This window comes from Falco punctatus (genome assembly GCF_963210335.1).
Source record: "Falco punctatus genome assembly, chromosome: 10".
Taxonomy (NCBI): Eukaryota; Metazoa; Chordata; class Aves; order Falconiformes; family Falconidae; genus Falco; species Falco punctatus.
Window position 1 is genome coordinate 10,994,168 of NC_137590.1, and position 27,928 is coordinate 11,022,095.

General features: G+C 41.9%; 1 protein-coding gene across 1 annotated transcript in view; it reads right to left on the reverse strand.

Annotated features, from left to right (window-relative positions):
• Positions 1 to 882: 882 nt before the first annotated feature.
• ANKRD60 (ankyrin repeat domain 60) overlaps positions 883 to 27,928 on the reverse strand; it is a gene marked incomplete at its 5' end in the record, with an annotated part of 278,951 nt that continues 251,905 nt past the window's right edge. The window contains 1 exon segment of the mRNA XM_080405899.1: positions 883 to 27,788.

Consider the following 27,928-nt stretch of genomic DNA (forward strand, 5'->3'; position numbering starts at 1 on the left):
CTCCAGGTGAATCAAACTGAAAATATCTGCTTGCCCCATGTTGTTTGGGGTAAAAAGGGATTAAAAATCTCTTTATTGCACCCTACCGGTTCTTCTAGAATATTCATTTAATGAGAACTCTATTGAGAACATATGAGAACTCTTCACCAAAGAGTAAAGGAGATGGAAAAATGGATTAGCAACTCTGGGACAATTGTCACAGATCATGCTTGTTCTTGAAAAACAAAATCTCAGTTTTAATGAAAAAATGCACATCACCTCATCTCCAAAAAATATTACCAACTGAAAAAAATATCTGTTTGAATAGTCACTATTTTCAGTGGTACTGGGGCGACACGACAGGCCAAGACATGGTGACTTTTGTCTGCCAAATTGAAAAGTTTGGGAGAGGCACGAAAGGAGGGAAGGGGCATTTGTATTTGATTCATCATTTTTGCAAGCAGTAGTCACAGTGGATGTGTCCTTGGTTCTGGACACTAGCAGCACCCATTGCCGTGCACAAATAGGAACCCACATAGTTTGCAAATTACTGGGTTTGGATTGACGATTGCTGCTGTTGAGAGCTGCACTGAGGGCTGGGGGCTCGGGCAATGCCTGCCTGCACAAGACGGGGTTTCTGGCCGCACGCGGGCACAGAGCTGCCCAGCACAGGGTCTGCTTCCACCCTCTGTGCCACAGCCTGAATCACTCACAACCCACAGCTTCCCCAGCAGTTTGGGCCCCCATCACAGCACACTTCATTTTCCTAAGCAAACATTTGCAACACAAATATAATTGCCTTTCTCTCTGGTAGCCTTTGTGCACCAAATAATTTTACAGGAGTGCTCATTCTCATTCAATTAAAAACTTAAATGTTTATAATAATACTTTTTTTTTTTTAAAAAAGGCTCTTAATACTCAGCTTTTGCTTTTCCTGCTAAACGATTGCACACAGAGCTGTCTCTCTTTGGAGGTCTCAGTCTGACTCTTTCATGAGGCATTCACTGACTACAGAATGGTTGGTTATCAGGTAATATTTTATATAAAGACTGAATCTTTATTTAATAGTCAGTTTTCTATTGATTCATGCAGTCATCAGTGGTGACTAAGAGAGCTGTGATTCATTGGCACCTTTTGGTATCCAGGGTTTGAGGTTTCTTCTCACTCTTTACAACCTCTTCCTTCCGCCTCCCCTAAACACACACTGGGATTTTTTTGTTTGGTTTTTTAGGGTTTCTTAATACAAAGGAATAAAATAGGAAGGCTATTTTTTGGCAATAGCTCCACAGTTGCAGTAAAATTCATATCTTACTATGTGTCATACCTGCAGCTATTTCAGACCTATCTGCAAGTCCTAAAACCTCTCAAATTTACCTACTAGGCTATTGATCTTTGGGTTTTTCCAGTCAGATAGGAAATAGGAGGTAAAGTCATGCGTACACTCTATAAGAAAGCGTGCATGATTCATGAAAGCCACAATGCTCAAAAATGAGCTATTCCTTGTCCATTTGATACATGTGCAAACACAGTACCCTGCCTAGAAGAAATCAAATTTTCCCCCCGATTAAAAAAAAAGTTCAAAAATCGTTCATATTCATACATAGCTGGTAACAGTACCGTTGAATCAGCCAGCAAAACAAACTAGCAAGGGGTCTCTGAAGTTATAGAAAAAAACACCCCAAAACCCAACCAAACAAAAAGCCCAAACAAAAATCCAATACACCTTCAGAGCAGCGTGATAGTTTTAAGTTCTAAGCACAAGCAGGTCCCTGGGCTGCAGCACTGCAGCTCTGGAGGCACTGCTGTCCCTGCAAGGTTACTGCAGGGCTCCCTAGCGTGCAGCCAGACCCTTGTAGGTACCAGCCCCTGGCACCAGCTGACCCCAGGCTCAGGTGTTCATCTCAGCACAGAGAGATGGTTGTGCCTCCAGGAGCGCGTGGCCCAGGACCTAGCACAGAGCCACCCAAGCCGTACTTGGTGAACGAATCTTTGCCAAATCCTTTTGGTCGTGCGCTCAGAGACACAGACACTAATGGCCTCAAGCTTTGCTCATAGTGGTCTGAAATCATTACCTTTAATGGTAGGTCTCCCACACTTTGATGAATCTTTCAGAGGTACACATGGTGGGTGATGAAACCCTAGACACACTTCCCACTAGGGAGCCTCCCTGGCTCCTCAAACCAGCTTTATACTCCCACTCCCCCTCATCATCCTCCTGCCCAACGAGATTATGAGCATCAGGCACGAAGTCTTGGCCTCGTTAAATCAAGTCTGACTTTTACCACTGGTGTCAGTAGGGCCAGGGTTTCATTATAGGCGCCATTTCCCCAGGCCTAACTAATGGCAGACAGAGCTTCACCTGGGGTAAAGCTGGGTTGCTGCAGGATTTAATTCATTAGTGGGTCATAATTTGACACTTGCAGACACAGCACTGATTGCTTCTGTGGAACTGTGAGCCCAATAAAAATGGAGTATTTGAAATTCAAGCTCTAAGACCTCTCAGACCAAAACCACTATTCCTTTCTTTTCTCTTTTTTTTCTTTATCCTTTGCTTCACAATCTACTTTTAAAATCTTTTTTTCCTTGGAGCCTGTCAAAGCTGCCTCCCCAGGGCTCTCCCCTATTGTGCATGTCCTCATGCAGTCCCTTTGTAATACCCAAGCTGTGCAATTGATGCTCAGGCTGAATTAGAAAGCAGGCCTGCCTCTGATCTGCAAACATACCTCCAGCCTTATTTTCCTTCCCCTAATGTATTCCAGTCTATGCCTGGGTAGTTAAAATCTTCAATTCCTACCACTCTCTCCTTTTTACATGCCTGTTTTATTTGCGCAGTCATTTCACAGTCCAGTTGTTCTTTCTGGTCAGGTGGCCTATAAAATATTTCTATTACTAGTTTACTCTCTGAAACATCTCCAACTGCAGCCCATAATGACACAGCAGCCCCATTCCAGCCTCTCTCAGATCGCCACTTTCAAAGGCTAATAAATCCTTTTCCTTCTAAAATAGCTCTCTCTTCTCTCATTCCCTTCTCTTCCTCCCCAAACAATCTCTACTCTTTAATGTTAATACCTCTGTTATCTTCTGAGGAAACTGCAGCTCCATCCATACCTATTTCCCAATGGGCAATGCCTACATGTACAGCTCAACTCCCAGCATCCGCACCAAGACACAATAAGTGTCCTCCTCCTCCCGTTCCCTGTACAAATAGAACCTCTTCCTCACCACATCTGGGACTGTCGGCGTTGCCATTCCAGATCAGGGTAAGCAGGGCTGGTTCTTATTTCTGTCCATCACCCTGCAAGTCTCCACCAACTGCTTCCAATTTGTCTGGAGGGGAGGATCTGGTTAAAGTCAAGGATTTCTACTTTTTAATGCATTTCTTCCACTGTATCCCATAAATATATTTAACTACTTTTTCCCACTCCAATTGTACAAACCATCCTTCCATCTGTGTTGTGGTGTAGGCTGGTAAGATGAACCTAGTGCTTGGGTTTGAAACTGTCCTTGAGGTTTTCACTGCGTACCTTGACCTCCAACACCTTAAATTCCCCCAACTGCATTTTCTTAGCACATGCTTCTGCTGCATGGGAGAGTGACTGGTAGCTCATGAGGTTCTTCTGCCCGGCCAGGTCTCTGCAGCTGTTTCTGGTACTTGTAGTCATATGGGGGCAGACAGAGCTTTGAACAAAGCCATGGGCTCTCCCTTGCCATACGCAACCACTTCGCAGGGCACTTGCATGTGCTTTATGGAGAGGTGTGACCAATCGCCTTCTCACCTCCTATACCAAACCTGTGCAAGGATGCTGCAGCACAGACCGAGTGTGAGCAAAATCCCCTCCTGGGTTTCACCTGGCAGGAGTTCCACATGGGGTGTCCTCAGCAAGATTAAAATCTAAAGTAGCCAAATGAGGAGTTCGTGAACAACCCGAAGTCCAGCGCTTCCCCGGAAGCAGGGATGCCCACGTTCTTTTGTCATCATTGATAGGAGAAACCGTAAGAAAGAGCAAATCCCCTCACACTGGGGGAAAAGCCAGAGCAGAGAGGAGTGGCTTAGCATTTGCTCCCATGTGCCAAGGGTGTGTTTTTAAGCACCAGGCCAAAGTTTGAGGAAATTTACTCTACACTAAACTTAACTTTGCTAAAAAGGGAATTTGGACCCAAAATGATTTGGTCCTATGGTGACTGTAAAATGGGATTTAAATGTACTTGTTTTAGTGATCTGGAGAAGAGCTTGGGAGGGATGCAGAGGGACATAGCCAGCACAGTTCACAGCACCCAGCAATCCTCACTGCTCCAACTTCGTATTTGCCAAAAAGGAAGAGAAAAGCAATTTCCTTCTTTTCCTCTTTTGCAGTCCTGTGACGGGAGTCTCCACAAAGCCCCATGGGACTCCCTGGAGTCCAGGGAACCAGCTGTATTCTGCAGCATAGGAAAGCTCTGGTAATACTATGGTTACTACTGGTACAGACACTTGCACCCACAAACACCACTACTATGTTACCTACATGCAGCCAAGCAGCCAAATGGTTTTGAGCCAGGCCATGATCTACGAGCCAGTAACACAGCTCTGGGAAATCCCCAAGAAGATCAAATGCAGCGAGTGTTCACTGTTCTCCTCAGTTTCATAGGCTAGTCCAGTTTCCCAGCTGTAACTGGTGCTGGTTTTGCAAACTGGGCCACAGCTGAAGCTGTCAGGTTGCCTACGAATGCACCAACAGACCCAAAGCCCAGTAGCTGCACATCTGGCTGTGTGATGACAGAACTGCTGGTAGTGGTGGAATCTCCATCACCTTCTCTTCTGGCTCCAATGAGCTTGTGATGTTTCCAGCAAGCACACAGCCTAGGTAATACCTCTAGAGCACAGCCCTCCAGATCTCTGTGTGTGACATCCTGAGCAGAAGGATTTGGCTGGAGCAATGGTACTCCAGTGCAGTAACTGGAGAGAGACTGGAACTACCAGCCTGTTAGCCCACTTGTGTGAAGCTAGGAAAGTGCAGAGCACATCTCTTCTTATAAATCTTGGAAAAGCTCCTGCTGTGGTTTCTCTATCCCTGGTGTTGATACATTTTGTTGGGCCTTATAATACAGCAGTTGGACTTCGTCTTAACTGGGTCAGATGGATCCCACTTTTACCCTAGGTCCATGAGCATAACATTTGAGTTCCTCTCACTCCTCTTCCAACTGCCATTTGACGTTCTCAAAAATCTGGGAAAATGCTTTTCTTTGTAAGTCCCCCCAAATAATAATAAAAAAAGGCTTTAAAGAAGTTTCAGGAGATGTCCTGAATAAGGACTGATTCATGTCTCCCATGGGCGAACATCCTACATTAGGGGTCAAATGCAAGACTCTGAGTCAAGAGCTGATAAGGGTTTGATCCTGCCGCTGATCTTATATGTGACCAAAATAAATTAATTTTACCTCTTTATCTATAACTTTTCTCATCAGGAAAATTGGCTAGTATCAAATTTGATAACAATCATGCAGTACTCTCAGACTGAAGGGTGTGTTTATTAGTAGTTATCGCGAAATAAAGTTAAATTATTAAAATGTGTTTTTTGTCTTCCAAACAGAAACGTCTACCATCGTTTACAAGAACAGAGGCCATATATCAGGACAGGTCATGAAGCTCCAGTGCCCTACAGCATCGCCACAGCTACGTGCGACACCAGTATGTGAACTTGGGCTATTACACGGTCCCAGCTCGTTGCACAGACTGTCTCCATTCCCGAGCACTGAACCACTTCTCAGCTGCTGGAAGAAGTCACCCTAGGACACTGCCAGGAGGAGGTGCGGTAGCCCAGGGCTGAGCATCTCTGCCCACTCGGTGCCCTGTTATTTGCCCTTCTCTCGTGTAAATGGTACAGTTTGCTAAAAAGCACATCAGAGTAATGCTGGACAGCTGTAATTTTGTGCAGGGACCCCTGAATTTATGGTACACAGCATACAGACACAGCCTTACTAGGTAAATGGCACAGTTTAACACGGTAAATCAACGAGGGAGAGGATGAGAAAATTATATTGACTGTAATGTTTACAAACACTCGTCACCTTCTAACTCACTGATGAATTGGTAATTTTTTTGCTGGAAGAAAAGATCCCTCTTGCTTTAAAGACTGCTATTTGATGAGGCACAAGGGAGACAATTAAACATTTAATTCAGTTTGACCTGCTCTGTCATTACAGCTCTTTGTTTCCCCATCTCTTTCTTCTGCTCTGACCTTTAGGATGTGGTACTTTGTGGGTTGTTTTTATTTTTTTTTTTTTTACCAGGTCAGATCAAATAGATCCTGTTTCCCAAAGATAACACGAATGTGGAATATTAATGCAGGCTTCCCCTATTGTGTCCTTTTGCCTCCCTTCCCCCCAGCTCCCCGCGCCCCACATGCCTCCCCCTGCCTGCAAGCTCATTTGCACAAAAGCACACCGAGTCCCCACTCAGCAGCCCACCTTGAACAAAACACTCCAGGACTCTTGAAACAGCAGAAGTGCTAATCAAGCAGGGCCCTGTGCTGTGTGCTTCTGCAGTGGTTGCCTGGCATAGAAATGGGCTGTCTGGCCGCAGCTATGAGGTAACGTCTGGCTTTTTTGCCAAGCTGCAGAACTAGTCAGACACTCCCTGGAACAACATTTCTTCAGGAAAAAAAAAAAAAAAATGAAAGAAAGAAAAGTTAGGCAAGATATGATCTTCCAGAAACTTCCTTGCATCTTTCTATGTGTGGGTTTTTTTTTTTTCCCCTGTGTTTTTTTTTTTAAAGTTATATAACCAAATTACTTAGAATGCAATGGGTTTCATCAACTGATTTTGGGCAGTAATCTTATGAAACTGATTTCTCACACTTACAAGGCTAACTGGAAATTTGGAAAGGGGAAAGAACACACACACACCAAATATATACACACAGATGTACCCCACTCTTTTTCCTGCAACACTGTCTAGATCTATCAGCTATTTTTGGATGCAAACTGAAATAGAGCAATACAAATTCAAGCAAGGCAGAGCTAACCTGCATCCGCAGCATCTTTTTTTTGCAGCACCACCGATTAATCTAATTAACCAGTTAGAGGAATTTTGTGTTACACTGCAGCAGATGCAGCCCTTCTCTTCCCCTTATAAATTCCTTGTTTACCAAGATTGCGTAGTATTCTTGATCCAGCGTATTCTGCTTTCTATATAATCACTGACAACTTGATTTTTTTTTTCCCAAAGGACAAAAAATACGTAGTTCATTTTTCTGCAGTGAAGGCTGAGGAATAATCTGAAGAGACATGGCTGCTCCTTTGGAGTTTCAAGCTGTGGCTTCTATCTCTTCTATTAAATATGTGTATGTATGTATCAGTCAAAAATTTAGATTGTGCCTAGGTGACAGCCTTCAAAGAGTTAAATCCTGAGAAGCAGCAGCTTTGAAAAGGTGCAAGAAGGAATGTCTTGTCCGCAGGGTAGGACTAGCCAATGGAGCTGGGTGCGGGTGATGTAATGCTCCAAACCTGGGGCATCATTGGATCCGAGATATTAGACTTGATATGATTTTGGAGAGTTTGGTGAGAGGAGTTTGTGCAGAAGAGCCTGTAAATTTCCCTGCGCCAAGGACATTTCACTTCAATTCTGTAGCGTTCTTTGGCCGGGGCATGTCTAGCTGGTACAAGTTTGCTCTAATGATAATACTTCTGTCTTATGTCTTCTTGGTACTGTTTAGCTATTCTGTATGCTGCTATCTGGGAGGCATTTCTCTGAAGTCAGACTGTGCTGGAATTACTTCTCCAGCCTGCCCATGAAATTGAAATGAATTTTTAATAAAAAGCAGTTGTTTTTTCTCTGACTCACCTCTGAACTCTTAATTGTTTCAGGCACCAGCTTCCATTCCCCCAGCTTCTATTACCTTCCCAGGTTTTCATCTGCCCAGTGTTATTTCTTTAGCGGATTACTTCATGAGGAGATGGCTGATGTCTTAAACGGACCTCTCCAGTCTGGGCTTGCTCTGGAGGAAGCTGCTTAAACCACCATAATGTCAGTCAGCTCAGGAACACATTGCCTTTTGCCCACCAAGGTCTCATTCTGCGACTTGCAGTGCCTGCAGCAGCCTGGCCGCTCCAGTGCATGAAGTAGTTTGTTTGAACTTTAGCCATGATTCAGATACAGAATCCTCTGAGATTCTCATCCCTTTTTCTCATTCCCCTTAAATGAAATACAGAGTCTCGCAAAACCTACAGGGACGATTAAAGCCTTTGTCAAACCGGGGAAGAGGGGACGAGCCGCAGAAGATGTGCACAGGCTGTCCTCCACGGGTCCCCTGGAGAGGCGGGCGGTGGCAATGCTGAGGGCAAGGCAGCAAGACGGGAAGCCCAATCCAGCCCACAAGTCTCTGGAAGCTCTGAGCAGTGCAGGTTCCCCATACTTCCCCCGGGCACCCTGCGGAGCCCTGCCAGCTGCCAGGGGCCCAAGGTCACGCAAGTGCTGTGGAAAGCAGAGCTGGTCCAAGATACAAATGACTTAGCACTTCTGAGGTTTGCTTCTTTTCCAAACAAGAACCTAAATTCCTGAATTTCCCTGAAAACTATGGGTAACTATAATTTTTACTCAGTTTGTATATTTTATTTCAATAAACCCAAAATGTATGTTTTGATGCAGACTTTTGAAAATACATAGAAAAATATATGATTTACCATAAAGAAAATTAAAAGTGAAATAATTCGTTCCAGAAATGGAACTTTTCTGATCACTTCCCATTTTTCTATGAAATAAAACCAAAATTTCAGTGAAATTGTGTCAGGTTAGTGGCACGTTTGAGCAGCTGTACATACCTTCCCTAGGCTGAACTACCTCCACTTCTGACCAGGAGAGCACAAAGAGGGACCGAGGGAAATTTTGCATGTCCTCTCCTTGTACTGTACAGTCTAAGCTACATCTACACATGCATTATCCTCGGTGTACTCCTGTCTTCTTTGCCTGTGTAACACGGTCTTAAAAGCCTTTCACAGAATGAGATCTAAAACTAACCTAGAAAGTCTGGTCCATTACCTAACTCTACTAATAAGCAGAAAGCTTTTCATAATACCCAATCTAAGTCTTTTTTTTGCTGCAAATTAAGCTCATTTCTTCTTAAGCTTATGTCCTACCTCTGGTGGAGAAGGGAAATAACTAACCATCACCCTCTGTAAATCAACCTTCTCCATAGTACCAGGCTATTATCATGCCCTTCCTTGATCTTCTTTCCCTAGACAAAACCAGTCAGGTTCTTTCAATCTTTTCTTCTCAGTCATGGTATCGAAATATCAGATAGTTCCTGTTGTCCCTTCCCTGGGATTTTATCTCCATTTTTTGAAAGTTTCCAGAACTAGACCTAGTGTGTTGCACCGCTGACCAGCATATTGCTGCATCTTCTCACACTCCTCATTAGCACAGGCAAGGAGAGCAGCGATTTCTTCTGCGAACGTGGGCTGATAAAAGCTAGGGAGGGGAATGTCATCTATGTAAGTCTCCTGCTTTGTGACATTTTGTTGAGAAAGCATCCATGTTTGAGACCCTTTATGCAAAGAAAAAACAGCCAGACGTTATACCTCCTCAGCTTCCCAGAGGAGTAACGATGCACAGCGTACCCTGAAGGAAATATTTCTGTTAGCTTTGCCCAGTGTTTCCACAGTTCAGCACTCAGCTGTGCTTTCCGTGTGCTACTGGCTACCCTTTAATTTGCACTGACTTTCCAGTATGGTGAGGGAGGAATATCTCTTAAATGTTGATCAGATTATTGTCATTATATGGTAAAGAAGGGAGGGATTTAGTAGCAATCCATTGAAATATCTGGGAAATGAAGACCACAGTTGAGCACTATTCTGGTGCAGTGCATACTGTGAATGTGTGGAGTGTTACCAGTTAGTATCATTCTTCTGAATGCATGGGATGCAGTTTGTCCTTGTTCATCATGGTCATCCTTCTCAGCTGAAACCTGTGTTTGTCATCTGTATCGAGCTGGTAGAAATTTGTTGCCACCCGAGAACAATGACCTTTGATTTCTTTCTTTGCTCTATTGAGCAAAATGAGGTTTTCTTTTCTACCTTGATGGAAGTAGTGCATGATTTCACTACTACCTAAGCAGAGGTATTAAGATGAAGCTACTGTACAATCATACAAGACTGAATCTAAAAAGCCCCTGAAGAGCCCCACTGAGTAATTTGTTTGAACACTGTGTTTATAGATGTTGACAATGAAGCTTGCAACGTTAGAATGTAATGGCAATGAAATCCATATTCTGTGATTCTACAGGTACCTTTCCAAGCAACCACAAGAATACCTTTTCTCTTCCAGACCTTTCTAGTTCTTAAAGAGACATTTTGTGTTGGCTTTGGAAAATTACTGTTGCAGCAAATGATGAGCTGTGCTGAAGCCCCTGCCCTCCCTGCACACACTCTATACAGAGAATTCAGGAGTGGCTGTGCAGGGTGTTTGCAGTGTCGTTTATAGAAATACATCTCACTTGTGACTTCAGCTAGCTGAGCTTCTCAACATTACTGTAATAACAATGACAGCTGTGTTTGTTTGGAGGGGTTTGTTCTGCTGCTTTGCTACAGAGAGTCTTTCTATTTACTTGAGGCAGTTAGAGAAAGAGCTTTTGGTCTAGCAAGTATCTTCTGCAACACAGGCTTTCATATAACCCAGCCAGCAAACCACTGGGACTAAACATGAACATAAGGAAAACAGTGAATTTGAAAATATGACTGTTTCCAAATACTCTTCTGAGGTGACAGGGAAGTCCAGTGGACAACTTAAAATGCATTGCCAAGTACTTGTTCTTCTCAGTGTATTTGAAAAGCCACACGAACTAACGGTGCAGAAATGTCAGCCTGCTCACAACCAACCACTCGGCAGCCTTGTCCCCAAAGTGCCTTAGGTAGATGCTTAACAAGTATCTGCAGATGACTTGCTGCAGGGTGACACACAACCCTTTCCGGGCATTCAGCCTCCTAGGCAGCCCCATCTGATAAACCCTTCCTGCTCCTCCAGGTGCAGGCAAGCCCAAAGTGAGCTACTCAGCGAAATCAAATTAGTCACCCATGCTAGGGCTCCTCTAGGAGGGCACCCCTACTTAAGATGTTTAGATGTTTTACTGCCACCATGTTTCTTTACAAATTTCTTGCATTTGAGAGCAGAAAAATTCCACTCCACAGGACATAAAGTGTCAATTTAAGTGTTAATTATATTTTCATATCAGAACATAAACTCTAGTTTGTAAGAACATGGGTGTCCTTAAACTATGTTGTAATAAAAAAATTGAAAACAGCTAGTGTTCTTGAATCAATTTTCACATTTATAAGTTTAAAGAATAGTTCCCTTTTTCTGTCTCATTTTGTCAGTTCAGTGTGGCTTTGTGCTTGCCTTGTTATTTTCATCAAAAATATGTCAGTCTAATTTGCAGTGTTTCTTTCAATTAAAAACAAAATGCTCCAAAATAACAACAACCACCACCAAAACTCCCCAAATCAGAAGCAAAGTCTCAACAATGTATTAAACTATGTGGGCATAGTAAGTTGAAAGAATATGTATAATTTATTTTATCAACTATAGAAAAAACTGCAAAGATTCAAAGTATAATTGTAAAGATAATATCCTGTTGCTATTAATGGCTGCTGTCTGTAGCGTCTACATTACTTCTAATTTTCACAGATCATTCGCATCATAAATGAAACACGAAGAATCCTGTGGAAGACATGGTTGATGTCACATTTATCATAATATCTGAGTGCTTTCTTTGTAATCACAGAAATTGGACCTTACATATCTATGATTTACTTTATTTATTGGATTGCACAATTTTAAATCTTTCCAAGGTCATTACGCTAATGGGAAGAGCAAGGTTAAAACATGCTGACTACAGACTTTGCAAAACCTTTCCAATACCTTCTAAGCACTCATTTCTAATTCCTAAAACTACTGACTTCTTATTTTTTAAGCTTCTCCAAACTCCTGCAAATCCCAGGAGCCTGTAGCAGTCTTCCAAACCTCTAGCAGTACATTTACTTTCTTCTGAGTTAACTACTAGACCTAATTAAACAACACTGTCTCATCTGAGTGGATGATATTCTTACAGTCTGAATACAAATTAAAATTCCAGTTCTGTTAACATTCAGGTCAGTTAATCAGAATAAACCTCTTTAAACACTAGATGACTAAAGTGATTTCAAAGTCAATCATACTCTTAACTCATTTTTAAGGATGACGTTTGTAATATTCTCTATTGGTTCCCTTTAAATAATAATTAAAAAAAAAAAAAAGAGCTCACAGTTCTCAGATCAGCTTAATTCAATGAAAGAAAAATAGGGAATTTTACATGAAGGGTTGCTAAAGAGCTTCAGTTTCCAAAGGGCAGGCATGCAGTTCTGCGTGTTGAAAATTGCACAGACAGTTGCCAAAACAGCATGTGCAAATTAGACATCGTTCACATAATGAACTTGTTACAAGACTAATTCAAGATTTGCATGTGGAAATCCGAATGTGGAGCTACATTATTCCTTGTGAATGCAGATGTATCTATTAGCCTGTGTATTTTAGCAGATGTTATTTTGAAAACAAGATCCCAATTCCTCACAGTACAGAAATTAATAACTAGAGATTGCAATTTCATGGAGAGCTTTTCTCTTACACGGGACATGGTATTAGACAACCAGAAACACTGAGTTTTCATCTCACCCTCATAACAGATTTTCTGCGTGAGCTTGGGGAAATTATATTACTTTTACCTACTTTTGTTTACCTATCAGTGAAATGGCTTTAATATTCTTTATCTGCCATCACACACGTGCTGTCAGACACAATTAGTGTTTGTAATTCTTTTTAAGCTCTGCAAATGATCGCATGTTTTGGAACAGAATTAAAACTTGAATTGTTAAACTCCACCATTTTCTTACTGCAAATGCTAACCACTTGGCAATAATTTTCTAGTGTTAAGGGGGGGGGGGGGGGGAGTGAGAAGGAACCAAACACAGATCCAGGTATACTGGCAAACTCTGAGGTAGGCTGGGCCTTCGTAATTGGAGTTGGCACTCTGGTGAGTAAGTAGGCTTTAGACGAGGGTGTACAGAAGAATGCAGAAAGCAGAAGCTGCACTTTCATCCACCAAGCAAGAAAATGCTGCATTTGGTTCGAAGTGGTTGGGATGACACTCACCCCACTAATCCCTTAAAACGGTGAGTTTCAAAATGTGCATGCCATGGGTGCTTGGCTTCGGGCTTGGCTGCAACAATGACAAACGCAAGGCTTTGCTTAGCATTCAGTTTGCATACTGCTAACATACATATACCTTGCTGCCCAGGTTTTAGGCCCTGTAATCACTCTTTTGAAAGTGCAGTGCTATTTTCAGCTTTATCTTCTTTTTATTCTCATCAAAAATAATTGCTGTGATTTAGAGACTGTCTAATGCCCTGTTGTTATCTCCAAATCTCTAGTAGTATGCTGGCATCCAGTAGTGAACCTAAAAGCTGCATAGATTTTCAAGTTGCAGCATGTTAATCTCGTTCAGTACGGAGAATGATCTTTCTAATGGAAAGGCTGAATGCAGCCAGGTTTTACATGTGCTTTTTCTATGTTTGCATTTGAAGTCCAGTAAGTGCTCAGAAAGGAAAAAACTCCACCACAAAACCAAACTAAAATTGATGCAAGTATTGGTTTCGAATTCAATAACCACATATGATTTGGCCTGCCCCAGTGCGCTCTCTCCATAAAAAGTGAAGGTTAACATTATTCAAATCACCTTGTAGGGAAGGAAATTTGCATTCAGGAAGCCTGGAGTATAAGGCTAGTGAAATCTTGACTTCTTCTAAGACATTAGCAAACCTTTTGTTGACTTCACTAAGAATAAGGTATCACTGCTGGATGGTTTGTGCCTTAACCTGTTATACTGACACAGGAGATTTAAAGCAAGATGCCAAGACTGACTCAACTCTGATTGAAAATTAACACAGATCTTTATTTCTGACTGGGCAGTCAGTAAGAAAAGCAAGAGGAAAATGTATTTTACAATAAAATCTGTAAGATGTACTTTGTGTCCATCATTATTTTATTTATTCCTTGTGCCTGTAGGCCCTTCCAATGCTTTCTGTTCTCTCCCTTTCACAGAAGCTGTCTCCTGAAGGATATATCAAAAAGTACAGCCTAACCCTTCTCTTAGGAACTATCACAGTCTCTTGCATGAGTAATCTGGCACAATGCAGCTATCACTAATAACTCTATAGTATGTTGACCCTATTTTGTGGAATACCCTGAGATGGCTGTGTATGTCCCATTGACTTTTGGTTCTCAAATCCAGCCAGGGAGGAAACCTTTCCAAGAAATCTTGTATAAGCAGTAAAAGAAAACCACTATAATATGGATTCAGAACGGTTGCTGCAGATCACACATTCATGTGGTTTCACTTACTCTGCTCCTACTCTTGCTTTCAGCTGGCTGGCAATACCCAAGGGTGTGGTTTGCTTGTGAGATTAGACAGGTTGAGAGGCAGGCTTTTATCATTGTTCCTGCAGTGCATATGATTTTTTTTATGTGTTCCTACTTGTAATTTTATCACTTGGTTATTATTTCACAGTGGGTTTTACTGCACTTTTTACTACAGGAGTCTTGTGGGTATTGGCGTTAGCAATCGGAGAGCAAGCTTCCGTCGCTGTAGCCAGCCGGTGAAAAACAGGTACCTCGGTGGCCAGGAGAAGTTGGTATTTTCCATCTGTGAAGTCTGTATGTTGTGATGAAACATCAAAAGATGCCCGGTGTCATTTATTCAAAAAGCCATCTGCATTATTGTTTCATGCACGTCCTGAAGAAGTTCCTAACACTGCAGCCCAGGCAGAAGGCAATTGCTTGAAAGGGCTTACAGGCAGGTTGGCTTTATTATCTGAATTGGGTCACTCATTCCTAATTATTTATAACCTCTATCTGCAGTGCATTGCACAGCATGATGAGTACTTTCAAATGGGAAACTTCTTGGACATCAAACTTCTGCTGTTTTCTCTCACAAGAAATCCCTAAGCAGAGACCCCCTTGGGCACACAAGAACCGCCGCTCTTCTGCTGGGCCTCAGGGCAAGTCAGCGTTGTGGATGTGCTCCCTCCTGACCTCCAGCCAGCCTCAAGAATAACATTTGTGGAGTCCTTCTATAGCTTCCGATAATGAGGGCTTCCCTCATTACCAAGTCTAATTATCAGAGTGTGATTGTAGAGGACACAACCTTAACATACAGGCTTTCATGACCCTTTCCTTTACCCTGTTTATCTGGATGCCTCACCAAGTTGGAACTGGCAGCACGCAGCTAACATCCTCACTGAGCATTTTCCTTCAGTCCCACACTAGCAGTCAGTTGAAATCAGTTTGATGAACCAATGGGCCAGCAGAAGAGAAACACAGCGTATTAGTCTTTAAGCTTCTTAGATAAAACATCCCAGTGATCTCTGGCAAAAAGAAGAATGAGTGGGACCCTGCAGTTAGGGGAGGGGAATTAATGGACATTTGCTGGTTTTATTTTAAGGAAATCAATGGACTTGCTGGAGACTGGGTGATGGAACACACAGCTGGTAGAATGGACAGCCAAAGATCACTATTTCCCTTTTAAGGAAATCAATGTGTTAATTGGGATTCTGGTGGGATTTTGAAGCTGCTAATGGAGGTGGGGGCCAGTGGAAGATCATTAGTCTTTATTGTAAGCAGTACAGTTAGTTAATTGGGGTGTGATTGTGTTGTTGAAAGAGAGAACAGGCAAAGAATGTAAAGTGATTTTTAAAAGCTGTCACTTTAAACTTTCTCTAACGAAATGAATTTATTAAAAAAGCAAAGGGAAGATATAATTCATTACTCCTTCAGGTCTTTGAACTTGGGGAGAGCTTCGTTTTGATGAGACCATTCTCTTTTATAAGGCAGGTTTTTCCAGCTTTCCAACTAAGCTTAGAGAGAAATTAAATCATCCTTGGAAAGTTACAATTTATCAGAGCCTTATGAGGTCGGTAGCAATGTTTCATCAGGTCAGATGAGATCAGGTCTTTTCCAGACACCCATATAAATATAGACACAGCTCCATGCTTTATTTCAACTTGGAATTTTTTATGGTTGCCTGGGTGAAGATGCAGTTTCACATAGATATTAGGGCTGTGCCTCAGAGCTGATTTTCTGCCTAATTCACAGTTATTCCATTATCCCACATTAAGAAAACCTCCAGGGATAGATTGTGCAGTAAAATCTAGATTTTGCAGAAAAATCAGGACAGTATGTATGGGTCTTCTTTGCACATGCATGGAAGTTTCTTGCATATAATACAGACCAAAAGAGCTAGACTCAAACTTTGATTTAATTATGAATGATAAATTCTTTAATTTAATTATAAAATCATGTCAACTTCTCTGGAATTTTACTTTGCAAACCTACAGTGCTGCATGAATTTATTTCCCTAACTTCTAAAATCCAGCCCATGGTTTTAGAGCAAATTTCTGCTTGTAAATTCACCTGTAGCTTCTCTAACTGTGAGAAGCTCTAAGCCTGTCTGTGGTCAGATAATCAGTCGGTTTACTGAGCAACATAAAGACTGAGCAGGTTCATTTCAGCCCTCAGTCTGCCCTCAAGTTACCAGCAGCCAGGAGTGGTGACGAGCGGGTTTATTCTCACTGAAAGACAGAGAAAATTTCCCTCAGTGGAGGAATGGCTGTTTCTACGCATGCACTAAAGGATTTCTCAAGGGGAAGGAGTTATTTGCAAAACTGTACTGAAAAATTGTGGAAAAAAACATTATAGGGTAGATTCAAAAGGAAATGTCTTCCCTCTTCCTGTTTTAACCAATGAAATGAATCATTTAGGATAAGTAAAATATGTCACTTACTTTGAAGTAAAAGGTATCATTTCACTTGTAAGCATTTAAGAAATAAAAGCGGATACATTTCTGAAAGGTGTACTGTTTCATGTAAAAAAGTTGAAAGGGAGCATTCTGACTTGCTTTAATTTTAAGAATGAAACAACTTGTTAAGTTGAACATGAATCCACAAAATGTTTCAGTTGACCCAAATCTGTTTTCTTCAGAGCACGATGTTTTACCAAAATATACCTTCCAGTGCTAGCAGTAAATCCCAGAAGTGTTCTGTTCACCACACAGAATTAGGCCCAAGTTTTTCTTAAGCCACCTCCCTGATCCCTGCTCAGAGGGTCTTTCTTTTTAGTTGCAGGTCAGAGGTATGTCACTGTGCAATCAACACTGGACTTCTCATGGATTCATAAGCTTCAGACCAGCTCTTCTTTTCCCACTCAAGCATGTAGTTTCCACGTTTACCATAATGTGATTCCCTAATCGTCTTGTTGAATGTTGAAAGGAAAGCCGGCAGACTTTCTGGTGTTGCTAAAAGCCCTCAGGCCAGGCTGGCAGATAACAGCCCTCTTATTTATTTGTCTAAATAAGCATATAGCATGATGGATAAGCTGTCAAAGAAAAATCAAACCAGTGGGGACATAGCTTCAAGGGAATTACTCACTATCTCTCTGCCAGTTCTGCTGCACTTCTCTTAAAAAATATAAAAATTAACATAGTTGGTGATAAGTGCCAGAAATCACATTTCAAGAATAACAGTGATATTTTCTATAGAACATTTCAGCTGGGAGGGTCCTGAACTATAGCATATAATAATCACAAAGATCATTTTAGAGAGGTATTTAGCCCAGAAGTGAAAGCAGAGTATGTACGTGAAACTGCAAATGACTCCATGTAGGTGATTGACAGGAGGTGAAAACAAGTTAATTGTTCCAGATTTTGAATTCTTTATATATATTTATTTGTGTGTGTTTGAGAAGAAAGTACGGGGGTTCCTGAGAACCTGAAAGCGTTTAGTAAACTCATAAAACCAGACACTGTAGGAAATGAACTTGATCCAAAAAAGAAAAGCTACTTTTAGAAATATAGCTCCATGTCTGGCCACAAAGTAATTAAGGTTCTTAAAGCTTTCCTGTCCAGATGAGTGGCTGGCACAAAAATAATAATAACTAAACGTAATAACCACAGTGACTTGTCACTGAAGGGAATAGGTAGCAGTAAACAACTTCCAGTAGAACGGTCAAAGCAAAGTAGTGGTGGGAGTGTGTGGTAGGGTTAAAGGGTAGTAAGTGTGTGTGCCTCTCAGTAGGTGGGTGTTGGAGGAGATATAAGGGAGGAGAACAGAGACTTCTCAACAAAACAATGCAAAACATCATGTCTTAGAGTTCAATTCATAAAAAGAATATAACTCAGTCATATTCTTTCCACTATGCAGTGTGTGCATGACATAAGGTGCAAATTTTACGTGTGATTCATAGAGTAAAATGTCAGTTTTTCAAAAGCCTCCATGAGCCTAAGAGCTGGCTCAGGTCAGAATTCAGCCATTGCAGGGAAACTGGCTTTTCTCTTCCATCTGGTCTTTCAGTATCCAAAGGCAGAACCTGGGGACCTGGCGCAGATGAGGGTCACCCACCTCCTGCAGTCTGTTTAGCACTTTCCATTCTTTCTAGCATGAATGGAAGAAAATTGTCATATTACAGAACTGGAGCTGCAAAACTCATCCAGTTCAACTGGAGTTTTCCATGAACACCGATGGGCATTGGACCAAGCCAAAGAGGGCAAAAAAGGGTTCAAGTATGAGCAAACTCAACAAACTGCAGAACACCTTTTCCCAAACATCTGCCAGATTTTTGATACCTCCATTTAGTGAGTGCATGTGCCATGACTAACTTACAGTAGAAAACTCAGAGAAACTGTGAGTTCAAGTAAGGTGGCATCTCCTGAAGGTCCAAAATGCAGAGTCCTTCAGTATAAATTATTTCTGGACTGACACTCACCTCAAACTGACTTGCAGTAGTTACACTGCTTCCTTTTTGCATTGGAGTAAGTGAAAACATACAAGTGATGCCTATTGGCCTTGGATAGAGCATTTTTTTTGGCATTTTCATCAGAGTGTTCAGTGGAGCAATCTTCACCACCACCATGCAATTTGATGATTTAATACTTTCATGGGCTACCTTTGTCTGAGATGTCATAGTCCCAGATGACCATATGACCACCCATTTGTTTTGAAAACCATGCCAGGTCTCTAACTTTGCCTTTTAGTTTTGCTCTGTTTTGTTTTGTTTGTTTAAATTGCACTGGGAAAAAGAAAGCAAAACAAATTTCTCAGTAAAATGAATTTCAGGTTATTTCTAACTCTGAAGCTGATCAGAAAAGACTCATTTTTCTCAAGAAAGTGTCAATGGAAATGGAAATAATTGTTTATAATTGTATTTTCCATTCAAATATTACTCTTCAGACACATGCACACATATATATGTTTGTTGATTTGAACACATATTCTGTCTTCTTCTCTTCTCTATAAGCCAAACATGGCATGATATTCCACAACAGCCCTGCCCTGCTGGCATGGGGAAGTAGTTTATCAAAATAAGCAGTAAACAGCCACAAATTATGTTAAAAGGCAATTATAAAGTCACACAAACCCCACTGCTTTGGCAGTTTTGCCCTCCGAAGATACTTCTTAGGAAAGCTGCTAATAAGACCATATACATTCATTCAGTGTAGAAGCTGATTCAGAATGGAGAGATTAAAAAACCCCACACTGCAGACAAGCATTCACCATCCCAGCCGAGGGCTCATGTCTTGCTGCACGTTTGAACATCCCTCTGAATGTTCAGAGGCCGCGGAGGTAGGCTTGGAAGGTCTTCCTAAGTCATCACGCCCATCTGCTGCTGTTGTAAATGAGCACAAAAGGGTACATTCGAGAAGCAGGGAAGGCAGAGTGCTGTGAGGCTGTTCTCCTTAGAAAGCTCGAGTCTGGCTGGCTGGAATCACCAAGCACACCTTCAAGGATCACTTCAGCCACTGTGAAGGGAACTATTTCAGGTTCAGTTCGTGGGCTGCATTTGTAAAGGGCACCCTGAGGGGTCACGCAGCCTGGTGAAGCAGATCCGCCGTGTTACTTCTCTCTCCTTTTGTTTTTGGCCTTACAGCCTTTGCTTGGTTATGATACACCCTCACAGGAGGAAATGAGAGTGCAGTGACTGTTGACTTTTCAGCCAGGGAGACATACAGTTTATGGAGCAAAAACTCCAACAGGAACAGAAGTGGGCTGAACTATAAACCGATGTCAGATGGAACAAACAAAGGAAGAAAATTATCAGCAGCTAAGAGCAGCAGCAACTTTGAGCTCCCGTTTGTTGTTGGGCCATCACAGGGTTACAAGCCAAATGAGTGTTTACATGAGACTGAAGACATGGAATGCAATAAGAGTACATCTAGGAAAGTACGCTGAGAGTAAAAACTACTTGCATTTGTATTTCATTTCAGTTTGTGTCTGGGCATAATGAAGAAACCTCCTCTCAAAAAGTGAAAATTACGAAAGGGAGGTGTGCTGCAATCTATGAAAGACCAGTAGAATATCAAACAGGAATATGGCAGACTTTGAATGGGCGTGGGGCTGTTACCAGTGCCCTGAAATTTTGCCTGTCTGCACAGGCTTTTTTTGTTCCATCGGTTTCAAATGGCGGATAGAGAATCAAACTTTTCTTACTGTGTATTTCCACTTCCGCAAACTTTTCACCAAGTTCTGACAGAATTGTTAACTCACTATGTCCTCTCAGGTGTAAAGGCCACCACAGCACTATTACTGCTTTGAGATGCCAAGGACCAAGAGGGCTAGGAGGCCAGCTTTCTTCACAAGAGAGTTATCAATTCAAAATAAGCTCAACAGAGATGAAAGATGCTTTCTCCATGACAGCTGTTTGGCATCAAGTCTACCTACCCTAAATACAGTGAGTAAGCTCACTATGTGCACTTGCTAGACAGCAAGCTATAGGGAACCTGAGCAGACAAAACAGCACAAGATGAATCAGAAAAAAATCACGTGCTGAGCAGGGATCAGCAGTCTCTACAGCTCTAAAACCTACAGTCTCTGAGTGTTCAAATAAGGAAAGAATAACCTCTTGGGTGCCATCAATAGAGATTTAATTTTTTAAAATGCAATGTAATGTAGCTATCAAACTGAAAACTGCCCCACAGACCTACTGGAAATATCGTGTGCATGTTTATATGCACCTAAAGCAAGCAGTGACAAGTCCACATCTAATCTTATCCAATTTTGACATTGGCATCCAAATGATTGCCACCTTGATTAGGGAATGTCACCTGCCCACACTTGGGGATTGCCCAAGGCATCACAGCAGAGTAACAGGAGGCACTTGCTCTTATGCTTTATAAGCACAACCTTACGCTTTATTGCATGTAACCCAGTAACGGTTTCAGGCTCCAAATACATCCCATTTCTAGAGCCCATGTTACAAATGTGTTACTTACCTCACATCTCTGGTGTAGGCATGCACTAAAGAGAGTACTGCTCTTAGAGTTGTTAGGTCTGTGTATAAACCAACTCATTTGTCTCTCCCATGGTGTTTAGGGGACATTATGGTTCCTAATGTGCTCTCTTGGCACCACAGTGCGGTATCAGAGCGTTGTTTGCTCTGGTTTAGAGACAGAGAACTGAAACACAGGAGGATAAAGTATCTGGATGACAGTCATGTGGGAAGTCCTCGACAGACCAAGGAACTGAACCCACTTCTTCCATCTCCTCCTCTGCTGCCTGGCTTCTGGCCTGCTTCCTCATGCAGAGGAAGACTGTCCCAAACCCACCCTCTAGATCCCTGGCAGAAATGGGGGTGAGCTCAGGGGGCCAGTGTTCCCATAGGCAAACAGGTCTGAACCTCCCAATCTCTGCCAAGGCAATGGGGAAACACTGCCTGACTTGGGTTTGCTGCTAATTACAAATTGGACAGCTGAAATATACTCCTTTGCCCTTCGTGTCTGATTTAGAGAAAGAAAGGTCATTAAAATCATGACTGCAGTAGACCAGGCATGAGCACAGCAAGAGATACCTGACATGAAAGTAAGGCAACACTGGCCTACCCAGGTGGTTCTCACATTAGTGCTGAGCTGAGGAGTCCTCTGCAGTCTCAGTGGGTGCCAGAGGCACATTTCAGCCTGGATAGTGAAGCGGAAGAGAAGGATGAGACTTGTAATACAGTTAGGAACAGGATTCTGGGAGATGCCTCTAGCAGGACACCTGTAAGGGATACAGCAGAAGGTTAGCAATTTAGGTGGGTTGAAAATATACTAGGACCTCTAGTTTTTCTGAGCATCCCTCCCACTCCCTGCAGTTTCCTCTCCTTAAACCTCACTTCATTCCTTGCCTCAATGGGAGATACCACTCAGCTGCTGTCCACAACTCAGGAGTTGCATGAGAAGTTCTGAAGCCCTGTGAATGATAGCCTTACACCATCATCTTGAAGATACAGGTAGCTTTCTTTTTTGAACCTGCTCATTCAGAATAAAAAGGATAGTGGAAAAATCTTGTAGCTGTAGATCTACAAGTAAATCAGAGAAAGTACTTCTCAGTTTGTATTTTGGAAAGTTCTCTTAGTAAAATTACTGCATTGATTGTAGCTATTTCAGAAAACATGCAATTTCTACAAAAAAATATAGAATTAGTCATGGAAAAAAATAATAAACTCTTTCACATCTAACTTGGCCTAAACTTTAGGCTTTGTAATAGTAAGCTTTAACAGAACTTGTATTTCCATGACATTTTGTTTTAAATTCCAGTGGGGAGGACGGAGAAAATTTTGAACAAAGATTCTCTGTAGTCCTTGCTTTGTGAGAAAAGATGTGAAGCCTGAGAATCTTATAGCGAGAGTAACTTAAAGCGAGCCTGGGTGAACGCTGTCAGGAATTTCTGTTCATCTGAACATATGCTGCTTCCTTGCTCTCTTCAGTAGCCTTGCGAGCAAATGGCTTGAAAGGAACTAATCACTGCCGACACAGTAGAGCACAAAAGCCTAGAGCAAAAATTTCTCAGAGCTGGGTTCAAAGAGTTAATTGCTGTAGTCTGGGCACACTTGCCTGAACTCTGGTCATCTGAGGGCCTGGTTCTTGGGTGCACTCCAGGTGGCCAAAAGCCAGGGTTCAAGCAGAACCTTGCTGAAGTCAATCGAGTCTGTACAAGTTCCACCTTGTCTGGGTGCCTATTTCAGGGTCATGAGCTCTTTTCCAGTAAGAGAATGGGCAGCAAGGAATTGCTTACTGTGCTATTCGGCAAATAACCAGGTATAGTTAACAGATGTGAGAAAACTGAGACCGGTCCTCAAAAAAATCAGCTGAAAATATGGAAAGGTTCATCTTTAGTAAAAACATCCTTTTCCCTTTGTGTGACTTATGACAGAATTTTGCCAGCTCAGAAGGGATCTCCAGGCCTTCTGTGGAAAGCAGGCATAGCCCGCGTGCTGACCTGTAAAACAGGAGAGAGGAACGGGAGGACTCTTTTCCAGTGAGGGTGGATTTCTTTTCCTCAGATTTTTCATGTATCAGAAGTATTTATGCGTAAATGTGAGTTTATGGCAAAAAAAGAAAAAATTCTAAGTATTTCTGCTGAACACTTATGCACATAAGAATCGTGCTGTGGGTCTTAATGTGGATGCCTGCATGCCTATGCCATCTTTCACTGCAGCTCCCTTAGCTGGGCTCTGTACTGGAGCAGGAAGAAGTGGTGAGTTACGTATGGCATGAGGAAGCTATAAATCCTGGAAGATGAAGTTGGGCTAATTGATACCAAGAAATGGGAACATGAAACATAGGAACTACGACTCCCACCATGTGGTGCATGTCTTGGTTTGGGAGACTTCTTGGAAGATCAACAAATGTTTTCCATAGTCCTTGCAAAATATTTCAGCTAATCCCAAACCCATTTTACTATCAAAAAAAAAAAAAAAAAGAGATTTTACATTAGGTCCCAGATAGGACATTATTCCTGCAGCTAAAGATCACAGCAGGCACATTAGGAAATCAATGTCGATATTGAAGATGCAATGCAATAGAACATTATTTTATAGTAAGTGGGAATTTTGCTTTTATGGAACTTCTGGTTATCTCCTACTGAATCAAACTGAGAATCTCATGGCAACACTTTGGGTAATGCAGCTGGAAGACTTTTTCACATAAAAACAACCCTGAAATTGAGTGCCCCGAAGGGCAACATGTTGACAAGTGTCCCTAAGAAGTATGTGGCCAAGGTATTCATTAGTAGTTTTACTTAACTTGAAGTACCATTTAAAAAGTATTTTCTAACATTTATTTGGCAGCAACAGCAAGGGGTTCTGATAAGCGCCAGTGTCTCCATTGCACTGGGCACGGTACCACCCCAGTGAGGGCACAGCATGGGCCCCAGGTTGGCATTTAGTCTGGGGTTGGACCATCCAAAACCTGCTTGAGCCTCATAAGAGAACATTTCAAGGACACTTTTAGGCAGATTTTTAATCACAAGGGGAAAAAACCCAAAGTATTTGAATTATTTATCCCTGACAGTGTATTTTTAGAGAGAAGAGGTTAAAATAAACTTTATCTGTAGGAAGCCTTAGCCTGATTGAGAACCTCTCCATATATTTGGAGTCCTGTTTAATAAGCCATCCAGACAGAGGGAGCATTCTTCTGTAAAGCCCGTTTGGCACAGAAGCCTGCAGCAAGAGCTGAGCAGGCAAATCCCACGGCAGGGGAGAGACAGCACTTTTTGACCCAAACAATGTCTAGACAGCCTGAAAACAGATAAATTAACAGGCAAGCAGCAGCGGCATCACACAGCAGCAAAGCGGTGGATATTTGTCACCTCAGTGATGGGTTAAATGAAGATTCAAGGCCGTGGTATAGTCTTTATGAAACACAATGTACTCCAGCTGTCTCCCTCCCTCCTCCTGAGCTATTTACTGTGTTAACAGCTCCATGCAGAAAGTTCACATTCACTGACATAGTACACATTTCCCATCTTTTACAGACCGCCCTAATGAGGCAGCAGGATCAGAACAAATTAGTGACAGAATTCCCCCATCCCCTTGCTCACGGTGTAGGAACAAACATCCTTTCCTACTTGCATACCCTGCAGAATCTGAACTTGGAGCAGAATGCAGCGATTCATGGCAAATGAGAGGGGGGTTGTTCAGCCTAATGGTGTAACAATATTTTTTAAGGCGATTCCTGCTTGAGGATGCTGTGTTGGCTTTACAGTCTGGCTCTCCTGTTTAAGAAAACACATGTTTTGCTATATATAGTGGGGCTTGAAAAATAACTTCCGTTACTAAAACAAGCACAAATAGTTTCAGATGACACTTTTGGTAGAGAAGATATGTGATTTCATTCACTGTGTTTACTGAAAATTATGTGCACACAAATTACCTTAATGAGATGCAAACCTTGTCGTTTGCATTTAGTGCACCAGTAACAAAATTCTGGTAGCTGCAATGACAGTATATTTAACATACAGAAAATAAATAATTTGTTACATCAATGCTGTCAAAATGAAACAAGCCAAACTGTGATTAAAGCAGTTATCATTAAACCAGAGGCTGACTTCCAGAGCTGTTGTGAAAACAGCCAAAGAGCAATTTTCCTAAGTGCATTTCAAGTGATTGAGTAAAAACTGAACTTATGGTAGACTATGTTACAGAATACTACTTAGAGCATTTGGATGATGATACTTCATAACACAGAAGCCTTCACACAGTACCATTTTAACCCTTCTTTGTTGCTGAGCTTGAAAGCATATTAAAGATTGAGAGACTTTTCTGCCTGTGAGACTCAGCCCCACCGTTCTCAAATATGATGGCAAGGAAGTTTTGTCTGTGTGAGATTCCTTGTGTAGGTAGAGGGATGGAAGGGAGAGAGGCAGAAATTATATCATGCAAGATGCATGTCTTGGCTCCTGCCAAGCAATATTCTGTGCATCTTCAGTATGGCAGAAGTTGTAAACATGTTGTATAATCACATAACTGGGCTGTGACCCATTTGTTAGCAGCATAGGAAAAATACATCAAAGTCACAGATAGTCTCTTCAGACAGGCCTCGACAGATACCCATCTGGTAATAACCTCAGACTGTGAAGTATGGATGATTTATAAAGGTGTTGAGGAGCTCTTCTTTTTATATATATAAAAAATCCCTGTTTAAACTCTGTACTGATTAACTATGAAGCACCAGGAAAATAAAAGGAAAAATAATGCATTGTTTTAGAAACTAGTAGATAATTTAGTGATGTGTAAGAAAAGGTTGTAGGCATATTAGAGCCAGACGTAGTGCCGGGTAACCCTGAAGATCTGCTGTCCGTTAAGCATATGTGAGGCCAAAGCGTAGCAGCCCCAAATGGTAACTAAACTTAACTGTCAGTCGTTCTCTTGAATTTAAATGCAGCAGGCATCACAAGTGCCAAGACAGGCAGTGACAGGCTACGCTAGGAAGCCTAGATATCCTATTCCTTTGGTAAAGTCCACCTATGCAGATCTTGTACTTTGATTTTATGGAGTTGAAGAGCTGCTGTTCGTTACTCAACAGGGGCTCTGTTTGCCACCAAAGGAGGCGGGGTTGTATTCCCTGGTGCCCCTTGAGCTAGGCAGAGCCCGAAGCAAGTGCATACCTTTCAAAATGTGTTATTCATCGCAGAATGTGTTATTAACAGCAAAGCAGCCCCATTTCATGGTGTAGCATCCCATTTTTGTGCAAGGCACATACAAACACAGAAAGGTAGTCTCTTTCCTAAAAAGTCTGCAATCTCAGCGTCTTCTTAATAACTTGGACAAACACGCCTACTGAAAACTGAGTGCATGCAGATATCCTTTCTTGCCATGCATTCAGACCCACAAAATGGGTTTTCTTCATGGCATTATATTCGGGTTTTATTAATCACTTTGCTTGTGGCCCTTTCCTTTCCCAAATCTCTTTTGGATTTGGGGAGGATGCCTCACTGTTGGTAGGTATCTTCTGTGGTCTAGACTTGTAAGTTCTTACTCTATTGTTACAATGCTCCACTGGAAGGTTTATAAGTCACACTACTTGTCAAAGTTATGAGGATGCTGAATCATTTTTATTAGGCATCAAAGTCTCCCCCCCCCACCTGTCATTTCTTTAACTGAAAGCTTCATTAGATTGCAAAATGGCACCTCTGTGCTCAGACAGGGCTGTGGGCAAATCAGGTTCTTTCCTTTGTTAAATCTGATTGATTTATTTCACATATAAAATGAGCAGTAAATGTTCAAGTTCTAAAAAGTTATTTAACAAGTGTCTGGAATGAAAATAGCTTTCTAAAATAGTGCAAATACTTATCATAAGCATATTTAAAAGACTTTTCGTTTTCAGATGTTACCAAATGCCCACAAATTCTTAGATATTCAAGTAGTCAGGCACCTGAGGAAACTTAGGATAACACTTAATTATGAAAAATGCTGCTCAAGCAACTCTTTGCAACCCTGAGTTCTGCAGCATTTTAGGAAGAAGGTTGGTACCACTCTGCTTATTTAGAGCCAGAGAAACAAGAGGCAGACAAGGGAGGACTGGTGTGAGGTAGGATATTATCTCAAGTCTTCCTTCAGCCAAGCCAGTAGGCGCACACTAGACACCACTGTACCTCCAGAGGATCCAGGAAGGACTATGCAGAATTGGAGTCTGCTAGTAGACCCTTATTCAGGCAGTTTGTCAGTGATATGACTCATACAGGATTGTGTTCTTTTATTTAGCCACTTGGCACTTAGTACCTTGCTAAGCTGAATGGGAAGAGACAGGCACTTTGCAAGAGAATCCCATTCCACTCAGAGGCACGTATCTGTCCTCTGCAGGGTGCTGTGTCTCTTGGGACAAGCTCTGGAATTTCATCTAAGTGTCTGCACCTCACCTGGACAAAAGATGAGATAGATCCTGGAGCAAGGAGACCTTCAAAAAGGCAGGAAGATGGGTGTGCATTCTGGGCTCAGCAGCAACCTGGAGAGGAGAGTGGAGAACAGTCATGGAGATCTAAGTCACAGCTTGTAAATCAGTGGATTGTGTCAGAGAGTTAGAGAGAAAAGCCAACAAAAAAAGTTGCAGGTGAGCAAAGCCTAGTTCATATTTCATGCTGATTT